Raw genomic sequence first — 26,954 nt, 5'->3', positions numbered from 1 at the left:
GGGTTGGGTGATTAGCTGGCTGAAACCGTGCAGATCAGAAAATCTACTGAAGGCCTTGAAGACGGGTGCTGCTTTACGCAGCATATCCGTGTTCCAGTCCCCAATAAGAATTTTTTCTACCCCCTCCACCCCAGATAAACACCCATCAAGTGTGTCATAAAAGCCACTCTGTTCTGGCGGTCTATAGATTGTGCCTACTAGTACTGGTTTCGCCCTGTCTAATAAGATTTCAATCCAAACAGTTTCAATTTCATCATGGTTAAGGTCAGTACTGTCATACTGTGACATCACAAATGTTCTAGAATGTTTGATTATGACATCATACTGTGACATCACAAATGTTCTAGAATCTAGAATGTTTCATTATGACATCATACTGTGACATCACAATAGGGCTGAGCCCGAACGTTCGAACCTTCATTTGTTACGTTGGCATTATTTTGAATTCTAAATCAACATTCGAACTTACATTTTTTAATAAATATATATATTAAAAAAAAAATCCTATTAATTCTGTTTAAACCAATGGGTTTTTTCTTCACAGTTGCAGATAAAGATTAGGCTACACTAATATTATAGTATTAAAAGAAACTGATGAGTTATATTCATTAAAGAAAGTTGATTTAATTGATTGATTTAGTTGGGCTGGGGCTTCTCCCTGGGCTGGAAAGTTGATTTAATAAAAAGAAAAGACTAATTTAATCAGATTAATCACTTTATTCAAATTGAGGATTTAGTTTGATGATATAAAAAAAATAGATTTTTTCAATATTTTTTATTAAAAACGAACGAACACAAATGTTTTCGAATGTTTGATTATGACATCATACTGTGACATCACAAATGTTCTAGAATGTTTGATTATGACATCATACTGTGACATCACAAATGTTCTAGAATGTTTGATTATGACATCATACTGTGACATCACAACGGAACATGTTTGAGGTTCATTAAATAATATGTTGACATTAAAAAATAACAAATAAAATGATAAAAAAACTACATAACACAATGATACAAATTATAATAAAATATTAGTCACCATTGTGGGCATTCATTATAATTATATTAATTCGTTTTCCTTCTAGGTATGACTTTGAAAAATGGCCACTTCCGCCTCTGTGCCCCACTTGTTCAATGGACCAGTGCACTTGTCTTCCGCGTTACTTTCTGTCTGTCTGTCAGCCTGGTGAGGATGGAGGGGTGATGCCCTCTGCTGAGAGAAACAATACACGTGTTGTGCTGCGGAGGGACACGGAACAAATGGTGCCACGTGCTCTGTGTTTGTTATTCTTGGGGAGAAGCTCTAGCCAGCGGACAGAGAGAGAAGGAAGTTAAGAAAGAAAGAAAAAAAGGCCACAGAGTCTATTTTGGATCAAATGTTGTTTTCTCTTCTCTTCTCTTCTCTTCTCTTCTCTTCTCTTCTCTTCTCTTCTCTTCTCTTCTCTTCTCTTCTCTTCTCTTCTCTTCTCTTCTTTCTTTCTTTCCTTATTTCTGTCTCCCACTATTTTCTCTTACTCTATTAATGGTATCTCTATCTCTCTTTCTCTGGTGGCACCATTAAAGTTATCCATCGTCTCAATAACTTCCCCAACAGTCTTTCTGTAGCTTATCCAGCCCCATATCTTCAAGGTTTCTTCCTCAGCTTGTTTTTCTTGTCTCCCGGCTGCCTTCCATCTGTTATGGTTCAAAACAACCTAATCAGACTGCATCACTCCCTAACCACCACCACCACAACACAAAACATGCGCAGACCCGCAATGCTACCTGTGCGTCCGACACAGTACCCCCCCTGCCAGACCAGACCGTCCGCGACTGAGTGAGGGATGCGTGGCCACAGCTTGCCATGCACAGCCCACAGCGGCAGTCCTGCGCTGCGTCGCGGGAAGAAAGATCAATTGGTTAGCCGGTTGGCTGCCTCCTTTCTCAACTTGATTGATTGCTTTGGGGAAACAAAAGTTCTTGATTGAAGGGAACGGTTTGTGTCGGGCCCCAGAGCTCTCCGCACTGCTGTCCCGGGCTCCAGACATTGGGTCAATAGGTCTCTCTGCCATGGCGGGCCCCGGCGGGTCGCTGCCAGATGCATTGTTGGAACGCGTTGTTATGTACATGTAAATTATTGGGCCTGGGCCACTTTAACTCACTCCTTTATCCTGACGGACAGCTTCTCACTGTGTGATTAGTCGGGAATGTCTCCCCTGGATCACTGTTGGAAGGCATTAGAGAATCACCATTACCACTTTTTTACATTCCATACGGAATGAGAGTCTTGTACTTTAAAGCTCCAATGTGTATTTTTTTCTATTAATTGATCAATTCTGGAGTGTGTACAGAGCAAATTGAGACCATTGGGGAGCTTCGACGGTTCACTACCGGGTTGGTTTGATGTAGGATATTCACATATTTACATAATTCTATTCGATTTATATCTTCAATACCTCTGCCCATTTGCATGTGGGGAAGTCCAAATCTTTTCATACTCAGTGTAGGAAACAACAATCAGCAACCATTTTTTTTATTTTTACATATTTGATCACTTAATTGAATTACTATTCAAATTCAATGAGTTAGAGTTCTAAAACCAATGCCGGTTTAATTCTAGATATCCTCCCTCAAATCAGCGGCAATAACTTTTTTTCAATTGCTTAATATGTTTTTTGTTATTATGTTTTTTCAAAAATGTTGTATGTAAAATATGAAATGGTCATAAATTAACATTGACATTCAAAACCAACATTTCCTATTTTTCCTTAGAAACTGGTACACAAATTTGAGAAAGTAATTGCCGCTGATTGGAGGGAGGATCTCAAATTAAACCAGTGTAAACTACTGACAAGTCGGTCGCAGTCAACCAGCACCTGCTAACGGGTCTGACCCTAGAAGTAGCGCCTATAGAACCAACGAGATGCCATAGTTTCTTCGCACACAGAACACAAGGTATTTTTTGGTGTATAAATATGCAGCCACCTCGAACCTCGAAGAAACCAAAAGTTAACTCTGCAGACCACCCCTAGGCATGGTTTAATTCTCACAACCCACTCCTGCGCGTGATGTAATGCTTTATTAGAGCACTAATGGCAATCAATGAAGAGGATTGTATTTGAATGATCTGTATAATTAGATTAGATTCAAATGTATTGTCATTATACATTATACATATGTCAAGTACAGTACAATGAAAATAAGAGTCCAACCAGAGTGTAATTGTAGCAGTAAAGTGCAAGAGCAAAATACAATGTACAGGTGATTAAAATGGGTTATAAATGCGTTATAATGAAGATAAATGTAAATATAAACATGCAGTAGGCTATATACAGCACTGTTGTACATGCTATCATAATGAGTATTATGGTAGTTGTGATTATTATGATTACAATGTACGGCAGTAGGTATGTATAAATGGCAGACCTGTTTAAGTTATTGAGAATCATACTCAACTATTCTGCTGCATTGATCTGTGTTCATTTCAACACAATCAGTGTATGATTTGTCCACGATGGAACTAGGAGAACTATGAGAAAAACTAGGGGAATTCAAACATAACCCCTTTCAAATCACTCCATATGAGTTGAGGTTAAACATGTACTGCAAGACAGAATAGAGTTTCTCTATAAATAAATCACAACACGTCTGGGACTGAAACAGTCAGGGTTGTCCAGTCCATTCCTAAAGCCTTCTACACGCAATTTTCCATCACCATCTCAGACTAAAAAAGCAGGTCATGGACAAAGTCCTTTGTTGTAAGCGGTCATCAGTCTTGGGTCGTTCCATGTGACGGGGCGGTCAGGGATGGTTGATTGAGATCTGATCCACTGGGTCCTACCCTACTCTCTAACAAAGTTCTGGAAATATCGGAAATGTTGGGCCATGATTGGTTTGGGTGGCCAGTTGGGATGATTATTTGAATTCCCTTTCTTCTGAGACATAGGGGAATCCCACTCCAGGTCTCTCTTGTACTAAAATGAGCTCACATCCAGCTCTGTACATATAGTCAGGCCAGAGAAATAGCCCTAAACTACTGTGCATGCGACAGCTTCCAGCTTTATAAAGGACTTTATGGTGAAAGAAAGGGCAGACAAGGAGCCTATATGCACCTCTCCCAAAATGTAACTGTGTGTAGGGCAATGCAGCACTGCAACATTTACATTACATTTGCAGGAGGGGTACACTTCTGGCAGCTAAGGGTAAGTGGTATTGTTCGTCTAGCAGTGCCGAACTCGAGCGCTTCACTCTGAGTGCATAGTAGTACTGTAGTAGACATATTAGCATAGTAGTATAGACAAGTAGTATAGACAAGTAGCATTACATAATAGTAAAGACAGTACGTTTTTGTTATTATTCAGAATTCAGGCCTGTTGATTGAAAAAGTGCATTTTTAATTGACAGCGGAACATTTTGCAGGGTTTCAGTTCATTCCACAGTTCGTTCCACCACCGTGGAGCCAGGACAGAGAATAGCCTGTTTAAGGGGAGACACTGCAGGTGAATAGGGTAAAAAAATTAACTAATAGATATCACAATGAAACTTCCCCAGTTGATTACTTATATTAAGACAATACTTTTTTGTATTACAAGTTTTCTGAAATTGTATGTTTAAATATGCAAATGAGGCATGATCTACTTAAATATGCACTAATTTGCATATAATTCCAGGACAGAAATCTGAACATTGGATAAAGCCATTTTCAAAATTATAGTTTCATTTTGTTGACATATTAGAGCCAAAGGTTATTACAGAGGGGATTTTGGATACTTCTTTTTATCACTCCATAAATCAGAAAATACTCCATTCAGTCCATTTTTATGGTAAAATTCCATATTTCGCCATGTTTTTAGGAATAAAATGTGATATAAATCAGGGTATGAATGCGATATCAACAAACCCTTCTGTAAATACCTTCAGAACATAGATATGAATAGAACTAGAATGTTTGGTGTATGTGAGTGCTACTGAAGTGGAGATTTCTGGCTCAGAGTATGAGGAAAAACTCTTAAAACTCATTTTTGGGAAAACGCCTTCAAAGTTCTGTATTGTAAAATGCCATACTTTTTTTTTTTTAAACAGATATTTACAAACACAATACCTAATCAAACCATTAGTAATAGACAACCTAAACACATGCCTGATAACTGAATAATAATAATAATAATAATAATAATAATAATAATAATAATAATAATAATAATAATAATAATAATAATAATAATAATAATAATAATAATAATAATAATAATAATAATAATAATAATAATAATAATAATAATAATAATAATAATAATAATAATAATAATAATAATAATAATAATAATAATAATAATAATAATAATAATAATGATGTTATTATTGAACTGAACAGAACTACACACAGGCTACAAACAGTGTAGTACAGTGTAGTACCCCCTAATAGGCAAAAAATATTTGAATAGATATCACTATGAAACTTTCCCAATTTGTTATGTACATATAAACTAAGAAAAAATATATTGCAAGTTTTCTGAAATGTATGTTTATATATGCAAATGAGGCACTTCCCCATTAAATATGTGCACATTTATGGATGCAATAAGGCAAAATGATGTAAAATAAACAACTAAATGTGTGTTATTGACGTTTTATTGTCACTAGTTTCATAGAAGACATGTTTAGGAAGCAAAATATAACAAAAAAAGTATATTTGACTATTCACCTGCAGTGTCTCGCCTTAATTTCAATGACCCAGCAGGAGTCCGAAGAGGAGTGTCTCAGGCAGCCTGAAGATGCAGAGCATAGGAATCTTGAGGATGTGTAGTTAGAGACCATTGTCTGGAGGTAGGAGGGAGCCCTTGTTGCACAGAATGTCAGGTAAAGAACCTTGAAGCGGATTTGTGTTCCAATGGTAAGCCAGTGGAGCTCTCTGAGAAATGGGGTGACGTGGGCTGACTCCGGTAGGTTGGAGATCAGGCGGGTGCTGTGTTCTTGTATGACTTGAAGTGCCTTGGTGGCGCACGCCGGAAAACCAGCTAGCAGTGCATTACAATAGTCAAGGCGAGACCTGACTTTTGATTGCAGGAGGAGTTGAGTGGCTTCTTTTGTGATGACGGGGGGATCCTTCTCACGTTGCTCAGGAAGAATTTACAGGTTCTGGTTGTGAGAAGAGAAGTCCAGCCAGTCGTCAAGGACCACACCGGGAACAGAGACACGGCTATGTTACTAGTGAACATGCATTCTAGTCTCACCAGATTCCTTGAAAACTCTGCAGGTCAGTAGACAGTGTGAAGGTCACATGGGGGGCAGGACATTGACAAACCTGCTGTCAAGTCAAGGCAGAATAAACCATATGTAGCCATTTGTGTCAGTCAATCCAAATTAAGAACGTTATAGTTCTGACAGTGTATGCCTCTGAAGCGTGAATTAATCAATGTCTGCCTTTATCACAATGCTGCAGCAGTCTCTGAACTAAAAATAAAAAAAAATAAAGTGGAGATTTATGAAAAAAAGGGCTTGGCAACAGCTCTTATCTTGAAATTATAAACACTGAAAAACGGGCTATAATAATAAAAGAAAAGGGAAAAACACAATGGTAGGGAAAGATTAAAAAGTATCCCCTAGGACTCTAGGCTATAACCTAGTGAAAGCATGCCTACTGAATTACACTGGTAAGCCACCTGCATAATGGCTTTTGAATCTTCTACTTTTCCAAAAAATGCCATGTTGTGATTAATGAGTTAACTAATAGATAGTAATGAAATAGATATGAAAATAGTAAAAGAAAAATGTCATTAGTGGGATTTCAAAACCACTCACGCACATCTGCAATTTATCATTCAAAACTGGTCGATTTCAGAATAAAATTAAAATAGCAAAAGTCATACCTCTGTTCAAGACTGGAGATAAACACCACTTCACAAATTATAGGCCTGTTTCTCTACTTCCTCAGTTTTCAAAAATATTAGAAAAACTCTTCAACAACAGATTAGATAAATGTAATGATAAACATAATTTACTCACTGATAGCCAGTATGGATTCAGAACACACCGGTCAACATCATGTTACGACCCCTGTGTGTCTAAGGGTAAAGGGCTGTAACATAACAGTTGGTTGACAGAAAAGATGGACCAGGTTTGTAAACAACAATGATATTTATTGAATAGAGGCAAAGGAAGCACATGTAGCTCAGGGGTGAGCCCAGGCCAAAACAACAAACAAACACCACTATACTCCAAATAAACACAATCTAATCTATGGTAAAAGAGATTACATTACCTAAACTACTCTTACCTAACCAAAACAGGAGAAAACAATGTCCAAAGGAAATGGCAGCTCACCCCATCTGTGCTTCCTGAGAAAGAGAGAAAAACACATTAATTATACAGAAACAAAAGCAGAATATATACAAAAACAAACTATAACTAACAATGCTCTCTCTGTGGCCATACACACACAAGGAAATTACTACTAAGCACCAAAGGCCAATAAACGAAATGCAATACTGTCAAAGTTACAGGTTTACCAAAAACACAACAGGCCTAGCCTCATGCCAGAGAGAGAGAAAGACTGAAGTGAGAAGCCATGTTTTAACAGGTGTGGGGTGATCCATGATTGGGTGGTGTGGATTGAGTGTTGGAGTCTGGAAAGCCATCCACCAATCGGTGCTGGGTTGCAATAATGGAAGGATTGGCCTGGCAGGGACCAATGGTGAAGGGAACAATGGCTGGAGGGAGGAAACAAAATGGAGAACACACACACATGGAGACACACACTGGGGAATATATACATTGGGATGTAACACCCCCATACATAAGACAAAAAGACACCTAACACCAACTAAACATGTTTTTTTGTTTTTTTTTTCTTTTCTTCTAACAACGAGATAACATCCCCAAGATAACATGTACTCCAAAACAAAGAGCTATGAAAAAACTAGCAGTTGGTACAACCACACGGGTCAACAATGACAGAACGAGTTGACAGCAACAGACAACGAGTCCACAGCAACATAGACCGAGTAGACAGCAAAATAGAACAAGTCGACAGCAATATACAGTAGAACGAGTCGACAGCAACAGACAACGAGTCGACAGCAAAATAGAACAAGTCGACAGCACGAGAGATTTAACTCCGAGATAGAGCATCCGCCAACACATTCTCAGACCCCTTCTTATGCTTTATGCTGAGGTTATAATTTTGCACTATGAGCGCCCAACGCATGAGGCGCTGATTGTGGTTGTACATCCGCGACAGAAAAACCAATGGGTTGTGGTCGGTGTATACTACCACTGGTAATACGCTCGAACCGACATACACCTCAAAATGTTGCAACGCATACAACATAGCCAAAGTCTCCTTTTCAATAGTGGAATAGTTTAGTTGATGTTTGTTAAATTTCCAGGAGAAATAACAAACCGGGTGACTGACACCATCGTGATCTTCCTGTAATAACACCCCTCCAGCTCCCACCCCGCTGGCATCCACCTCCAGCTGGAACGGCAGGGAGAAATCTGGAGCAGAGAGAACAGGGGAACTGCATAAGAGAGCTTTAACACCATCAAATGCATTTTGACAATCAGCTGTCCAAATGAATGGTTTGGACGGGCTACACAGGCTAGTGAGAGAAGTGACGACAGAAGAAAAGTTCCGGCAAAAACCACGGTAATACCCAGCCATCCCAAGGAATCTACGCAATTCCCGCCTAGTAGTAGGCACTGGAAAAGTTGTGATTGCAGATATTTTTGCATCCACCGGACGCACTTGGCCTTGTCCTACCTGCTTACCAAGATAGGTAACCGTAGCCTTGCCGAACTCACACTTGGCAAGGTGGAGGGTCAGGGAGGCTCCAGCTAAGCGGTCAAAGACAGTTTGCAAGGTTGTCATGTGGTCACGCCAGTTGGTCGAATAGACAACCAGGTCATCGAGATAGGCATTACAATTTGGAACACCAGCCAGGACTAGGGTCACCAGTCGCTGGAAAGTGGCCGGGGCATTACGCATTCCAAAAGGCATTACAGTATATTGCAAAAAATTGTCAGGAGTAACAAACGCCGAGATTTCCGAGGCACGGGGGGTCAAAGGGACCTGCCAGTAACCCTTTAACAAATCTAGTTTGCTAACATAGGTGGCAGATCCAAGGTTGTCAATACAATCTTCCATGCGGGGCAGTGGGAAGGAATCAGGCACGGTGACAGCATTTACCTTTCGGAAATCAGTACAAAATCTAGGAGTTCCATCCGATTTGAGAGCTAACAAGCAAGGTGAACTCCAGGGACTGCAACTTGGCTTGGCTAAACCATGTTTTAACAAATAGTCAACCTCCTGTTGCATCATGGCCCTCTTGGTGATGTTAACACGGTATGCATGTTGCTTGATAGGCACAGCATTGTTAACTTTAATATCATGGGCCAATACAGAAGTACAGGAGGGAACATCACCAAACAGAGCCATGTAGGCCTGAATCAAATTTGTGATGTCCTCTCGCTGCTCCTCAGGTAAGTGTGCTAAGTGAGTGGGCAGGTTCAATAACATCTCAGTGTTGGACAATCTAGCACCCTGATGGGCTGCATTGCGCAACTCCAAGCCATCTACATCCTCACCACTAACGTCAGGAGAGTCCGGAACTATTGGAGTTGAGGCAACAGCAGAGACGGCCAGTCCGGCTGTCTGGTCTGAGGTCTTCACCTGCACACCATCTCTGGAAAAATATGGTTTAAGCATATTGATGTGGCAAACACGAGAGTGACGTTTACGATCAGGGGTGCGAACCACATAGTCTGTATCACTTATCTTCTTGTCTATTGCATACGGTCCGGAAAAATGAGCGGAAAGAGCAGAACCAAGGATAGGTAACAGGACTAGAACCTTATCACCTGGCTGGAAAGATCGAGACACAGCTTTCTCGTCATAGTGCCGTTTCATAGTTCTCTGGGAAGAAGAGAGCGCTTCTTTTGCGAGAGAGCACGCCTGATGCAGTCGCTCTCGAAACTGGCTAACAAAATCTAGAACATTAGTGGGTGTGCTGGCACCCTTTGACATGAACCGCTCTTTAAGAACTTTCATAGGCCCTCTAACAGTGTGCCCAAAAACGAGCTCAGCAGGACTGAAACCAAGAGACTCCTGTATGGTCTCTCGCGCAGCAAATAGAACAAGGGGGACACCCTCATCCCAATCTTTCTCTGTGTCTAAGCAATATTTACGCAGCATGGACTTTAAGGTCTGATGCCAACGTTCTAGAGCCCCCTGAGTTTCAGGGTGGTAGGCACTGGACACTATATGTCGGATACCCAGGGACTGTAACACTTGCTCAAATAACCTAGACAGGAAGTTGGTGCCTTGGTCCGTTTGTACTACCTTAGGCAGTCCAAACGTGGAGAAGAACTTCGTCAAAGCCTTAATTATTACAGGCGCTGTAATTCTGCGAAGAGGGATAGCCTTAGGGAAACCGGTGGCGGTACACATTATTGTCAACAAAAACTGATTGCCGGCTTTGGTCCTTGGCAACGGACCAACACAGTCAACTATGACATGTTCAAATGGTTCACCGACCGCTGGTATAGGACAGAGGGGAGCAGGTGGAATTACCTGGTTTGGCTTTCCGGTGATCTGACAAGTACTACAGGTACGACAGTACTGTGCTACATCGGACTTCAAACCGGGCCAAAAGAAATGTTGAAGTATTCTGTTGTATGTTTTAGTGACTCCCAAGTGTCCAGACCAAGGGTGGTCATGGGCCAAGAACAGTACATGCTGACGATAAACTGCAGGGACAACAATCTGATAAACAGTGCTCCAGTCTGGTACCTGATCTGGTAGCCCTATCTCCGATTGTGCATGCTCTGCCAGTCTAGTACCATGGGACCTCCATGTACGCATCAAAACTCCTTCATCCACAAAATAAGAATGCAACTCTCTCCTCTGTTCTGTTTCAAGAGAAGAGAAACATTTTGCAAGAGAAGGGTCAGCCTTCTGGGCAGTAATTAGCATTTCACGAGTAACGGGTAACTTCAATGCGTCGGAACTAGTTACAGTTGTCTGTGGGGGTACCTTACTATGAGTCGGTGGTTTGTCAGCGGTATCAGAAGTTGGAGCCAGCAACTCCTCCCTGACAAAGGCTGAAGCAAAAACAGAGTCAGACAAATTAATTTCATCACCTCTCTTTTTCAATTGAGCCCGAGTGACAACACTTGCAGAAAAAACTTCAGGGAAGTTCTGTGACAAGTCATCAGGCAGAGAATCTGTGTCTGGGTGATCCAACACTTCCAGCACAGCGTTCACCTGTCCTCCAGCTAAATCATTTCCCATGATAAAGGAAATGCCTTTAACTGGCAAGGAAGGTCTCACCCCTATTTTAAAGAAACCAGTGACCAAATCAGATTGTACATGAATACAGTGTAACGGGGCTGGCACGAAACCCATCTCAATACCTTGAACTAGGACACTAGAACCACAGGAAGATTTCTCAGACAGAGGTAGTACATCAGAGAGGATAAAGGATTGTGAGGCTCCAGTATCTCGTAAGATCTGAACTGTACACTGATCTTTTGGATCCCCTGTCAAGGAAACTAAACCCTTGGAAGTAAATGGCCTGAAACAAGGATCGAGAACATCCTGATCATTGTGCATCTGTTGATCGGAATCAGGTGCCATTTTAATCAGACAAACCCCTTTGGGTTGTCTAAAGTTCTGAGAGGACGGTTGCTGCTTACGTTTCAATGTTAAACAGTCAGAAATAACATGACCAGATTTATGACAGTAGTAACATGTCCGCTCCTCTTTTGAGCGTGGAGGTGACATTTTTGGTCGGGGGTGTGTGAATTCTGAATGGTTGGGGACAGAAGGTCTCTGAGAGAAATCATGGGGGAGAAACGAGTCACGCCTATCTACAAACACAGTTTTATGGGTTAGCGCAAACTCATCAGCTAATACAGCAGCTTGCTGCAGAGTGGACACTTTCTGCTCACTCAGGTAAATTACAATACGCTCTGGCAAACGATTCTTAAACTCTTCTAATAGAATGAGTTCTCTGAGAGAGTTAAGATCTGAGGCCTTGCTTGCTGCACACCATTTATCAAAGAGAGTTCCCTTCTCTCTAGCAAACTCTACAAAGGTCTGGTTGACAGCTCTCTTGTGACTGCGAAACCTCTGCCTATAAGCTTTGGGCACAAGCTCATATGCACGAAGGATGGCAGCCTTCACAGTATCATACAATAGACTATCTTCTAGGGAAAGTGTTGAACAAACCTCTTGGGCTTTACCAGTCAATTTGCATTGAAGCAACAAAGGCCAGACCTCTCTTGGCCAGCGCAATGAAGCAGCAATACGCTCAAACACATTAAAATAAGTATCAACTTCTGTCTCTCGGAACGGAGGCACCAAAGCAATGTGTTTACTTATATCAAAAGTGTGTGATGAATAAGCTGTGGAGGAGGACATACCCGGGCCTTGTGGAGGAGTCGGTGTAGCAGAGTTGGATTCACTCCTTAGGACTTCCAGCTCCAACCTCCGCAGTCTGAGCTCTTTTTCCACTTCATGCTCAAGCTCCAACCTACGAATGTTAACAGCCCTTTCATTTTCTGCCTCAAGCTCCATTCTACGAAGCCGATACTCCGCCTCACGTGCTTGTGCCTTCTCCTGAGCCTCCATCTGGAGACGTGCTATTCTAACCTTGACCTGGGCCCCTTCTCGAGACCCAGTTGACACAGGAGAGGTCAAGTGAAAATGTGGCAATGTGACGTTCACACCTGCCTTTTCAGCACCCTGGGCTTGCTCCTCAGAAGGCGGTGCTTCCGTAGGTTCACCAGGAGGACTTGCATGTTCATCAGAGACCGCAGGTAAAACAAGCGTCCCCTGCTCCAACAGCTTATCTACCACAAGACACCTGATATCCTGCTTAAGATGCTTTTGTTGAACCGAGAGTTTAAAATGTGTGGCAATCTCCACTAAGTCTGCCTTGCGGCAGCTATCTAGCGCTTCCCAAGTAGGATTGCTCAAGAATTTCCCCAGATCAAAAGTACTAACTGCCATTTTTTTTTTACACAAATGCCATTTTTACACACAAATCAATTAATCACTATACAAGTGTAAACAAACAGTTCACCAAATCCATCAACCAACAATTGAACACGGGTTACAAGATCCCGGACGAGCCCCCATTTATGTTACGACCCCTGTGTGTCTAAGGGTAAAGGGCTGTAACATAACAGTTGGTTGACAGAAAAGATGGACCAGGTTTGTAAACAACAATGATATTTATTGAATAGAGGCAAAGGAAGCACATGTAGCTCAGGGGTGAGCCCAGGCCAAAACAACAAACAAACACCACTATACTCCAAATAAACACAATCTAATCTATGGTAAAAGAGATTACATTACCTAAACTACTCTTACCTAACCAAAACAGGAGAAAACAATGTCCAAAGGAAATGGCAGCTCACCCCATCTGTGCTTCCTGAGAAAGAGAGAAAAACACATTAATTATACAGAAACAAAAGCAGAATATATACAAAAACAAACTATAACTAACAATGCTCTCTCTGTGGCCATACACACACAAGGAAATTACTACTAAGCACCAAAGGCCAATAAACGAAATGCAATACTGTCAAAGTTACAGGTTTACCAAAAACACAACAGGCCTAGCCTCATGCCAGAGAGAGAGAAAGACTGAAGTGAGAAGCCATGTTTTAACAGGTGTGGGGTGATCCATGATTGGGTGGTGTGGATTGAGTGTTGGAGTCTGGAAAGCCATCCACCAATCGGTGCTGGGTTGCAATAATGGAAGGATTGGCCTGGCAGGGACCAATGGTGAAGGGAACAATGGCTGGAGGGAGGAAACAAAATGGAGAACACACACACATGGAGACACACACTGGGGAATATATACATTGGGATGTAACACTAGCGTTAATAGAACTCATTGAAAAAATCACAAATTCCATAGATAAAAAAAAACATGTAGCTGGAGTATTCATTGATCTAAAAAAAGCCTTTGATACTATTAATCATGATATATTAATCAAGAAATTGGAAAGATATGGGATCAGGGGGGTAGTATTGGACTGGGTGAGAAGCTATCTAAATAAAAGACAACAATTTGTGACAATGATAGATTATAAATCTGAATGTTTGGACATTGCTTGTGGTGTCCCCCAGGGGTCAGTGTTGGGTCCAAAACTATTCATCTTGTACATTAACGAAATATGTAAAGTATCCAATATATTTAAATGATCATTGAACTTGAGCAAAACTAAAATTATGTTATTTGGAAACTGTAGATTAAATACTCAAGTACAAGTTAAAATAAATGATGTGATTATTGAAAGAGTTTATGAAAATAAATTCCTAGGTGTACCAGTTGAACTTCTCTGCTCACATCGCAGCGACAACCAGAACCTGCAGATTCCTCCTGAGCAACGTCAGAAGGATCCGCCCCTTCCTGACAAAAGAAGCCACCCAACTCCTCGTCCAATCAACAGTCATCTCCCTCCTCGACTACTGCAACGCACTGCTCGCTGGCCTCCCGGCCACTGCCACCAAGCCTCTTCAACTCATTCAGAACGCAGCGGCCCGCCTGATCTCAAACCTACCAAAGTCGGCCCATGTCACCCCACTTCTTAGGGACCTGCACTGGCTCCCCATTGCTGCACGCTCCGCTTCAAGGCCCTCGACCTAGCATACCGTGCGGCAAAGGGAACCGCTCCCGCCTACCTCCGGTCAATGGTCTCCAACTACACACCCTCAAGACCCCTACGCTCTGTATCTTCTGGCCACCTCAGACCTACTCCTATCCGAGCTCCGAGAGGGTCATCAAGGAGAAGCCGCCTATTCTCACTCCTTGCCCCACAATGGTGGAATGATCTACCCACCCCAGTTAGAACAGCCGAAACCCGTCCAATCTTTCGCCGTCGACTAAAGACTCACTTCTTCAACCATTATCTGAAATAAATTAAAAAAATATATATATATCTAACCCTAACTAACCTTACTGTCATGCACTTGTCCTAATAAACGAACCTACATTGTAGCACTCAACACTTTGATGAACATTGTTACTCAGCTGATAGAGTTGTGCCCTTCCTGATGACTTGTCGTACAGAACTTGTAAGTCGCTTTGGATAAAAGCGTCAGCTAAATGACTGATGTAATGAATGATGTAAATGTAAATGTAATAATAGAGAATCAAATCCGTTGGAAACCTCACATAAAACATGTCCAATCTAAACTGTCAAGAAGCATTTCGGGCATGAGTAAACATTCTGGATAGAAAATCACTCTACATTCTCTACTGTTCACTAGTTTTACCATATTTAAATTACTGTGCTGAAGTCTGGGGAAACACTTATAATTCTACACTACAACCACTTTTTATACTCCAAAAAAGGGCCATAAGGATAGTTCACATTGCAGGTTATCGTGATCACACAAACATATTATTTTTAAAGTCAAAAACATTAAAGTTAAATGATCTTGTGGAATTTAAAACGGCACAATTAATGTATAAAGCAAAAGGTCATGTACTTCCAGGAAACATTCAAGAACTGTTCTTTGATAGGGAGGGGGGTTATAATCTGAGGGGAGAACTCAATTTAAAAGTTCGCACTACCATGTGGAGTGAAACTGTGGAACAGTCTGAATGTGGTGCTAAAGCAATGTCCAAACATGAGACAATTCAAACTGATTTATAAGGAAATGATGTTCACGAGGTACAGGGATAAGGAAGGGACTTGATATTCACGGGTGTTTACATTTTTATTTTATTTCTTTCATGTTTTACATATATAGTTTTAGTTTTTTTTGTTTTGCATATATATATATATATATATATATATATATATATTTGTTTTAGATGTTTTAAATTAGTACACTCATTTGAGTAGTGGAAAAGGGGTAAGATTAAATAAGTGTATACTTCTTCCTACTCCTTTTCGAACATGTAAATTGAGTTCTATTTCGTTATGGATCTCGCTCATGCACTGAATAAAAAATTCCACCATGTACCTTTACATCCCAACATTCGTCTGGCCACACCCCCATCCGCTTACCTTCATAAGCAGGTGTGTGGTCACCTACTCGCCTCCTTCTTCACTTTCACCACAAGGAAGTGCCTTCGGTAGATCCCCACTTGACGAGGTTGTTAGTAGAAGAAAGTTGGAAAACAAGAGATACGTTGACATCATATCTTTATTTTCTCTCTCACTATTTTCGAGAAAATACAGCGATATTGTCTTCGTTACTGGAGTGTCTGGAAGATGATGATCATTCTAAACCTCCACCGGTTTTTTCGTATTAGGAGCATTCTAAACCTCCACTGGTTTTTTCGTATTAGGAGCTCACGCCGCTGACATGCTTCCCAACTACAATCCTCCTTGCTGCGGCTGGATGGGGTAAAGACCCTCCAGCATCACAGCTGGACTGTAGGACGCACCGACTGTTGTGAGAAGCGGTGGTTTCCAGGTTGGGTATGTACTGTTTTGCTTGCGAGCTCTGGTTGTTGTTGATGTTATGGGGGTTAGCTAACAATTTACGAAACGCCGACCCCAGGCTAGGGTCCTCTGCTCGGCTTAAAACGGCGGTCGGAGGATCTTGGCCTGACGCCCATGATGGCTAATCTAGTGGCCCGCGCTAGGTTCTGGTGATCCCAGGATTCTAGAGTGGATGCTTCTCTGTCCCGTGCAGGCCCCATCTTTCATATACAAATGAAAGTTTACCCTAACGAGGAAATGTGGGCATAAGATCTTCTTTATCGGAAGTTCCATGCTCAAAGGGCCCCGTGTGTGTCTGGATTACCGTTGACAACTGTGTTCTGACATTTCTTTTTCTTTTCCCTGTTAGGGAAGGGATTGGGACAGCGGCCTGTCTGAAGTGTGGCTTGTTATGTCATTGTATGCAGTTCAGGTGATGGCTGGTTAGCTTGCGTGCTAGTTATGGACTACTGCCAGTCAGCTGTTAGCTGCGCAGCTGTTAGCTGCGGCGTTAGCTCGCTGTGTTTACCAGGCTGGTATACGTTAGCTTGTTGCTATCAGCCGATCGGCTGTTAGCTTAATGCTACACTGTTGAACGTTCTGTGACTATAACATGCCTTAAACACCCCGGCCGGCGAGGACTGCGTCAACATGGGGAACCGTAGGGGCCGGGTGGCGCAGCGACGCTGCACTTGTCGTCAACACAGGAATGCTGTGTTTACCGTCGGTGCCCCGTTAGCCAGACTGCAGTTCGCTTGGCCTGCGCTCACGGTAGGAAGGTCCCGACCAGACCTTAAACACGTCTTCTTCCTTCCCTTCTAAATGTTTTGTAATAACGATGTTTTCCAAAACGGGTGTTGCTGCAATACATTGAGGATACGACGCGTGTTGTGTGTGAATTGTCTTGTCATTGGTATAGCTTCTCCATACAAATCGGGTTGTTGTTACATGACGTAAAAATTATCTGGTTAGTTGTGTTGAGAAACATCATGTGTGTTCATGTACCGTGTACTCACAACTAAGGGGGTTAATTAACCTTTAAAGCTATGCTTAGTGACATATGAGTGAAGAATGAATTCTTTTCTCAGCCTGTAATGACAATGAACAGTGTGTTCACATATTAACAGGTTTACCTGTTCAACTGGGCTGTATCAAGGGTAAGGTAGGATGGGTGTTCCCCCCGGTTCCCTGGGGCTTCCCCACCCTCCTCTCAGACATGTTGTTTACAATATATTGTGTCACTGTGTTGTGGGGATACGATGTAACCCTTAGCTTAGTTGCTGGGGTTGTGCTAAACCGCTTGAGAAACTATATTTTTACCCTCAGCGGCGTCACGAGGGATTCATGTCAGTCTGTGTTTTTTCTTTTTTGAATAAAAAGAGGAAGGTACATGAAGCACGACGGCTCCGTGTCGTTCTCCCAGGCGACTTGGAGGAACAATGTTTGGTGTCTTGCTAGACTATCCATTGATGTGTTTGGGTCTCGACGCATACATAGTGCTGGCTCAGGTGTGTTTCTGTGACAGAATCACACAGGGGCTAAGTGCGCCTTGGTTGCTTGTTAAAACAGCGTTTTTATAGGGCAACTGGGATGGAGTTTTGTCTCTTCCGAGCGCCAGTTTACTAGGTTGTCGCGATGAATTCTCGTTCATATCTGGGGGATGTTAACGGAATAGATCAGAACATAGGTAGAGGGGTCTCATGCCCTTGGGGTGGGCCACTTAGCACGGTCCAAATGGGACCGTCTGGGTGGCGCCCTCTTTTCATGTTTTAGATCGACACGCATACCTACCCCCTCTCCTGGAGTGGGCATGTCGGTGTGGTTAGGACACGGGACTGGTCTGGTCACGCTGGTCCAGGTCAGTTAACCCGTTGTCCGCCGGGGATGCAGATCTGCTGTTCTGGTACCCTGAGGGACTTGTGCTTTTTTCGGGGGGAAAAATGCCGGGTCGGTCCGGGTGTCACAGGGTTAGGCGTTATGGAGACCCTTTGTTGGGTACATGTTGTACTCTGCACTATCGTAATGGCTTACGGCCATACCAACCTGTACACGCCCGATCTCGTCCGATCTCGGTAGCTAAAGCAGGTTCGGTCCTGGTTAGTACTCGGTTGGGAGACTGCCTGGGAATACCAAGTGCGGTATGCTTAGGGCTGGTTCTCCATTATTTTCGCTCCTCTCTCACGCGTGGCGAAGAGGGGGCTGTTGGGGTGGTCTTTGACCTCCTCTGGTAATCCTGTGCTTCCCGTGCCGCCGGGCCCGGTCCGAAGTAAAGTTTCGTTGATACCGGAGGCCTGGGATAACCCTTTTTTGGAAACTGAAACACTTGTACTGCGGTGTAGCCAGTGTATACCCGCAGGTGTGTTTTGGAGTTTTTTTCTTGAGGGGTTATAGGAACAACCACCGTCTGTACCGAGCGGGTGGTTGATTCCCTGGTGTGTTGGAGCAGAGTCAACTCCCGGTTTACCGGTTGAGTGTGCCCCTGCACGTTCATGACGTCTGCCAATCATGTCAGCCTTCTCTGCCTCAACCCCTCTGGGTGGTTTTTCTTTAATGGAGGCTTTGTCATGGTGATCAACAACGCCAGCATACGCCCCTTCCGCCGGGGGGGGCTGTTTTCAGCTGACTCCTTTGGCGCCTGTCTCGTCCGCAGTGCTCCAGGCTCAGGTTACAGCCTGTTGCCTGATTTCCCCGGTGCGCTGCCTGCTGCCGTTGGTTAACCTTTTTGTGTGCTTACGGCCATGTTGACTGCCTGTTCTGCAGGGTCAGTGTGCCAGGCGGTGTGCTATTGGGGGGAAAGGGCCCACTCTTGGAGGGGCCTTATCCGAATATGCTGGCGATGTGGGGGGGCGGTGTCACTAAGTGACCACCTGGTGGGGTCTTGATGCCTGGCGTCATTGACCTCTCCGAGCCCCCGTTTTCCAGGGGATCCAGTCCCTTCAGTGGGTCTGGGTCTTCCTTTGCGCTCCGCTGCTACGGGGTTGGGTTTGCTCTTAACCCCGTGATTTCTGGGGGCAGTAACGAGGTTGTTCCTTCCGTTCATTCCCGGGTGGCATGTGGGTTGTGCGTGTGTGTAGTCGTGGGGTCCAGCCACGGTCTGCTCACCCTGTGCGTTGAGTTGCTTGAGTGCCTCTTCGCACGGTCGGATCCGTCTCCCTCCCGTAAGCCTCCAATAGGGAGGGTATCCTCCATTAGGGAGGGTCGGGGGGCTCGGTCCTCCCCGATCTGATGGTTGTGGGGGGCCTCAGCGGAGTACATTTGTCGGGCTATGGCTCTCGCTCAGCCTCCCTTGTGCAAGTATGATGCTGAGCGAGATCCATAACGAAATAGAACGTTAGGTTATGTCTATAACCAAGTTCTATGAGTTATGGTGACGCTCAGCATCAGACGCCGCTGCGGCCCTTGATCTCGCCTTGTGGTGAAAGTTTGGGAAGGAGGCGAGTAGGTGACCACACACCTGCTTATGAAGGTAAGCGGATGGGGGTGTGGCCAGACGAATGTTGGGATGTAAAGGTACATGGTGGAATTTTTTATTCAGTGCACGTGCACGAAGTGAAGTACAGTGCAAGTATGATGCTGAGCGTCACCATAACTCATAGAACTTGGTTATAGACATAACCTAACGTTATGTTTTGCTTTTGTTTAGTTATTATTTAGTTTGAGTTATGTTTTGATTTTGTTTAGTTATTTATTTTGTTTGTATTCATTTACATGTTCGAAATAAAGATAAAGATAAAGATTTCAAATAGTATTTAAGATAAGAGCTCTTGCCACATCTTTATCAACGAGAGGCTATAATTCTACCTAAGCTAGAAGTTTTGCAGCGGTAGCAGGTGAGGGTACATTTGTATTTAAATCCCACATTGTGGAAGTTTAACTCATTCAGCGCCAGCTATTAGATGGGGCCCGTCATAGCAAGGCCACGCAAGATAGGAGTGTGTCACCTTGTTTGTAGAGCTATAACTATATTCTATATTATAGCTATAGATACAATACTATGGCCCATTTGACATCACCTATCTATCGTTCAATATGTGAAAAATAATGAATGTTTCCATCCATACGTTCCCGTGTTATACCCTGGTGAATATAAGTATGGTTTTAGAGCAGTCTGGGGTAATTCCCGAAATGCTGAGTTATAGCCTTATACGTCAATTCTACTATAAACATTGCCGTTTCTTGCCAGTACACGCTACTATTCCCAAATCAAATCATAGGTATTATGTTTCATCATGAATGCATGAAAGGGGGGTCATTTCTGATTATTTGATTGCCAGTAACGGCATTCGTATTGAACACTAAAAATGCTTATCAGCCCGATCGGTATAAAAGCATTACAAGATCAAGCAAAAATGTACATCAGATAGTCCTTACAGTGATCGGGAGTATTCCAAAAATAATATTCCAATTGTTTGATCGCCATCTGGTACATCCGATTTGGTCCACGGCATAACCCACCACAACATATGGATTGGGGATATTTGACACGCTTCAATCGAACCGGGAGAACCGCTCCAATCGCCCGACAAAGAAAAGTGAGCCCGGAGACATTTGGCCGTTACACAGGCCAAGATACAAGGTTACAAAGGGTGCTCGATACCGCTGTCTAGCTGGATGCGGCCGGTATTGCACTTTGGCGATCTCAGACTCATTCCCTATGGTAACACCAAGGTCCCTGGATGAATAATGAATAGAAATATCGAATAATAGAAATCTCGGGTCTGGCGCCCAACCGCTGGCGAGTTAACCAGACGTATCTCGGGTTTGGCCTCCATTGAGTTAAGGGAGGGAAAATTGGACTAAACAATACTATTTAGTTATTTCACATTTTCCCTTCCATAGCAATGTCCATGGCCCTCCTATTCCACCACCGTAGGCTACAGTCTTAACCATTTCTGTGCCATTAACGTATAGGTGTTTGCTCGCCAACCGTTGAGTGCCAATCACGTATATATACGTTATTTGGTCCGTTTTCCTTTTTTTTTTTTTTTTTATATCCTATACAGTCTCATGGACCTCGGTGTATCATTGGAACTCATTCTGAGACCCAGAGAGTGCAATACCGGCCGAATCCTGCTAGGTGGCTGTATCGCCTACCCTTTGAAACCTTATTTCACACTGAGTGTTACATTGTATATGGTCTGGGCGGAGAATTTAGACCGAGCCAAGTGAATCGCTTCATCCGAGTGTAACAGAGGTATATCCAGAGTCACGATGGACTTCAAGTGTTGTGAAGTGACTGTGGCATGTAGCGGTACTGCAAGTTAAACTCACTCCCCCTTAAAAGGCTGAATTCACCTCTTGGTATAGTGGTCTGAGTTCACCTCTTGGTATAGTGGTCTGCGATGTCGCCCGTGGCGCGGGAGACTGGGGTTCGAGACTCACTCGGGGCAATCCCTTAACAGGGGTCGAACTTTAACACAACACAGAGATGGCAATACGAGACCGGCTACACAAGCACTTTGGAATGCGTTCAGCACACTTGAGGCATATCTTGTGCCAGTTCATGTCAGGGACCCGATGGACATCAATACTGGAAATTGTGATCAGACAATTGGAATATTCATTTTGGGATACCTCTTAGTAAAGGTAAGGACTATATGACATCAATCCTACTTTGATCCAACAATGATTTCACATAGATCGCAACGATCATAATATGTAACGTACTCCAAAGCGTATGCCGTTGCTGACGATCAGAGCATCAAAAAACGACCCCCCCCTTTTGATGCATTCATGATGAAACATAATACCTATTATATACCTTTGATTTTGAAATAGTAACGTGTCCAGGCGAGCAACACAAACACGAAATTCACATAGCGCTCCATAACTCAGCTTTTCAGGAATTAGCCCGGATCACTCTGAAACTATACAATATTCACCACGGGATAACACGCGAACATATACATGAAAAATGTTACTCTTTTTTACATGTTGGACGAAAAATAGTGACTGTCAAATGAGCCATAGTATTGTCTCCATAGCTATAATATAGAATATAAATATAGCTCTGCAAACATTGTGACGCACAGTGAAAATAAGCAATGGAAAGCTGGCGCATTGACTACAGGGATGAGGGTAATAGCTGGTGCTCAAAGTGTTAAAGAAACACACCAACATTATGGGAAATACACATACCGTATTCTCCAGAGTCAAACAAGAATATTATAGATACCAATTTGTGTTCAGTAGAAAGCTATCCAGCTGCAAGCTAGCATAGCTTAGCACAAATTAATGTAAGTGTAGGGTGACCAAATGTCCTCTTTTCACGCCCTGTCCGGGGGGGGTTTATAAATTCATGAAAATGTCCGGGTTTCATTGTTTTTCAGTTTCAGATTCAGTTTCACGGCAATTTGCGAGCGTCTGAAGGCTCGGGCTGCATTTTTCGCCAAACATATAAATGACCGAAGTAAAGCGTTATTTGTTGCCGTTCTAATGCCACACAAAATCCGTGACTCCCTCGGTTCTCAAGTTACATGCCGATATGTCAGGCATGCAACTTTTTACGCGCGCATCAGATTATCCCCGGACTCCCGAGGCTCCAGAAGTCAATCATCCGCCAATTGTGAAAATGATTGGTCAGCATTGTAACTTGTAGCAAACAATGAGTGTAGCTTTCCAGTGATATCTTTCCTGTGCGAATTAGGGATCTTCATGTAGGTGAAAATTGACAAGCGAAGACGAAGTGGACGGAAGTGATACAAATTCCGAATGAATTTACTTGGATGAGGAAATGGAGAGATGGGGAGCTTTTTTCTTGGCACACGGTTTACCCGGATGTCTCTAGAAGACTCATTTCTCAACGGATTTTTATACAATTTTGACATGTACTACATAAGACTCCAGGCTATGGATTTGCGGTGTTTTCAAAAAAATATATATATATTATTTTGGAATATTGCAACTACTACACAAAAACGTGAGTACACAAGTTCAAGTTCAACTCAAGTTCAGCCCTATGTTACTCATTAGCACTATAAGTGATTTGTCTTTATTGTGTAAGAAACTTAAGAATGTTATCTTTCAAAAGAGACCAGGCTTATGCATGTGCTATAAGCATAACGTATAAAGATAAGCTTTGCAAAAAAAGTATGCAGTCCTCAAGTTCAAGTAAAAATATTGCCGCTTTTCTGGGTGCAGGTTAATTAAGAGGTTAAAACAATAAGGCATCTTTGAGTAAACTTTGAGTAGAGATTCAAGATTCAAGAGGTTTATTCATCACATACATACACAAGACATATAGTGAAATGAAGGTGGCCATGCCCGCTTCGATTGTGCAAAGTATCATTAAGTATCTCGAGGCTGGGGCCAGCATGTCCTCTTTTTTGGAAATCAAAATATGGTCACCCTATGTAAGTGGATACGGACCACTAGCCTAGCTTAAAACTCTGGGAGAGGTGCTTTTGCCCAACAGCTAGGCTAGCTGATCCACTTCTATTAATTTGTGCTAAACTAGACTAGCTTGCATTATGAGAGCAACTGTAGGTTATTTCTATGATTTCAACTCAAAACATGCAAACACAATTTGGACACAGAAGCAGATTATGTTGATGAATATGCTCCTACAGTACCAGGTCACATCACAGATTATGTTGATGAATATTATGCTCCTACAGTACCAGGTCAAATCACTTGACAGAAATATGCTTACAGATACACATCTGGAACTCAAGGCCTTGTTTTTGTAAACTATGGGTCAGGACCCTATATGTTTTAATTAGCCTGGGTCCCACAACGAGGCTAATTAACAGCAGAGTGGTGTAGTGTAGTGGTAAACACTGTCGCCTCACGGCTAGAAGGTTGTGGGTTCGATTCCGGCTTGGGGACCAGGTTGCAGTGTTGCCAGTTACTCAGGTGGGGTATCTCCCGGGCCTTTCTGTGTGGAGTTTGCATGTTCTCCCCGTGCTCGCAAGGGTTTCCCCCCCGATACGATAAACCCAATGTAAAAACATGCACAACAGATCGCTAACGCTGTCGCGTCCCTGACAAAGACGGACAGGAGCACTTGGATTGGTCACTGTGAGAATGGGATTTGGCGGAGCCCAATAGCAAAACACAGGAGGAGAGAGAATGGAGCGTTTTAGGGTATTTTAATGTAGTTTCCCCAAGCAGACAGTTTGACAAATGGAATGTGCGACAGACAGGTATAGGAATGTTCTTGGGGTTAGTACAGGTGCACTCCTTGTGCAGTACGGGAGAATGTTCTTGGGCTTAGGACAGGTGCACTCCTTGTGCAGTACGGGAGAATGTTCTTGAGGTTAGGACAGGTGCACTCCTTGTCAGTGTGCGAACCATAGCATGGTCTTCGGGGAAGCCGGGAGCTCATTATTTTTCCTCGCAGGGAGGAGTCGGACTGTCGGAGGATACTGTGACGCTTTCTGTACTCGACATACTGTAGCCTGTAGGCCTTGTGTATGTATGTATGTATGTATGTATGTATGTATGTATGTATGTATGTATGTATGTATGTATGTATGTATGTATGTATGTATGTATGTATGTATGTATGTATGTATGTATGTATGTATGTATGTATGTATGTATGTATGTATGTATGTATGTATGTATGTATGTATGTATGTATGTATGTATGTATGTATGTGACAAATAAACCTCTTGAATCTTGTCATATATTCAATCAGTTTCAGTAAAGTTCTACAGAACACATATTGTAATAGACTCGCTTGTTGTTGTTTTGTGGTCCGGCCGTCTGGACGGTCTGGGCTTGCACAGCACATTCCATGATAAAAAAAAGTATCCATTTAGTTAGATTGGATAGATCCAACACTGTCTACAGTATCTCGTGATTATCTCTCCGACTCCTGACTTAGTATAGTGCAACCCAAGCTTCCATCCTTAGGGAACAGCCATGGGTAACGGGTCTTCCACTCTCTCCATTGCTGGCTGCTCCAGCCGGCAGCAGCGCCAGCCCCTCCTCCTCCAACCCTGCCCGGGCTGCCCCTCCCTGCCGCTGGCGGGAGAGTCTGAAAGGACTCGGAGGAGGTGATGGTGGTGGGGTGGTTATCTTCAGCATCTTCATCTTCTTCTTCTGTCGAGCTGTTACCCAACTTACCCCCATCTCCAGCTTCTTCTCTCGGCCTATCCTGTGTTCTGATACGACCGCCGGCGCCGGTGTTGTGCCGAATTCTGACCCCTGCCAGAATCTGACCCACCTTGCGTGAATAACGTTAGAAATAAAAAAAAAAAACGAATTTATAGCGTCAATAATCGCCTATTATAATATATAATAATTCTGTGAGAGCACGGATTATGAGTTGAGTTAACGCGATCAGTTTATCAGCCTATCAGCTATCAGCAGCATATCGTTAACTCAACTCATAATCTGTGCTCTCACAGATTTACTATTATAATAGGTGATTATTGACACCATAAATTCGCGCGACGCCATTTTGTTTTTTTTATTTCTAACGTTATTCACGCGAGGTGGGTCAGATTCTGGCAGGGGGTCAGAATTCGGCACAACACGGCACCACCGGGCGTTGTCAGAGAAATAGTCCCCAGACTCCTGATGAATAGAAAATGGGGGACCCTGATGTAAACAAGACGAAAGTCTTTCTCTGGTCTGCATCCCCTTAACAATTGTGTGTATTGAGCTGTACTGTATTGTACCCATTCTGCAATCTGTTAATAAAGTTTTCAATCAATCAATCAATCAATCCCCACCGCAGCAGCAGCAGGTGTAACAGCGTCGTCGCCAGCTGTCAATTTGTCTGCTATCGAAGACGTAGATGATCCCGCCTCCTGCTCTGTCAAGTCGATTGGCTGCTTCGCCTTCTTCGTGAAACCAAAATTGGTTAAAAGGCTTACTTGTTGGATTTTTCGTTTCGACATTATCCTGAGTGATTACCTTATTTACCTGTCAAACTATCACTGTCACTCACAGGTTACAACGTGGGTCAAGTTTGATTTGTGCGTGCCTGCAGGCTGCAGCGCCGCCACGCTCCGAATGGTAATTGCAAGAATAGCATGCATGTTGCCATATTACGGTGTGAATTAGTGCGCAAATCATTAATCATACATCAAAATAGCCTAATTTTATTATTATACACGATGATGATACAGAAAATTACAGAAAAATTTGAAATGCATGGCAAAAATAGCATTTATTTTCAGTAATTTAGAGACCCCCCAAAAATTCACAAATCATGTTTTCAGGGGAGCTGATGTCTGATCTAGGGGAGCCAATGGCTCACCGAGCTGCCCCATGGTCCGCACCCTGCTCCTTGTGCAGCACGAAAGGTAGACACAGGGCTGTGTTGTGGGTGAGAGCAGGAGCACTCCTTGTGCAGTATCAGCACGGGATGTCCAGGTAGGAGGGACACTGGAGCGGAGGTCGTGGGCACACAGAGAACAAAGGTTAGGTCAGGGAATATAAATGAGTACAGGTAGCAAGGCTTAGGTTCAGTCTTCTTACTTAGGAAGGTAGTTTAACACTCCCACCATGATGGAACAGGATCTGCCAGCTGAAGTACCTTCTGGTTGATGAGGGGATGAGTGAC

At 43.0% G+C, this 26,954-nt stretch overlaps 1 protein-coding gene across 1 annotated transcript in view; it reads left to right on the top strand.

The window, feature by feature from the left end:
- LOC311233534 (rho GTPase-activating protein 7) overlaps window positions 1-26,954 on the top strand; it is a gene marked incomplete at its 3' end in the record, with an annotated part of 251,215 nt that overhangs the window by 88,314 nt on the left and 135,947 nt on the right. The window lies entirely within an intron of this gene.

The sequence above is a fragment of the Notolepis coatsorum genome (genome assembly GCF_963971535.1).
Source record: "Notolepis coatsorum genome assembly, chromosome: 8".
Classification (NCBI taxonomy): Eukaryota; Metazoa; Chordata; class Actinopteri; order Aulopiformes; family Paralepididae; genus Notolepis; species Notolepis coatsorum.
Note: the sequence above shows the minus strand (reverse complement) of the source record. Positions and strands in the feature narration are given on the sequence as shown.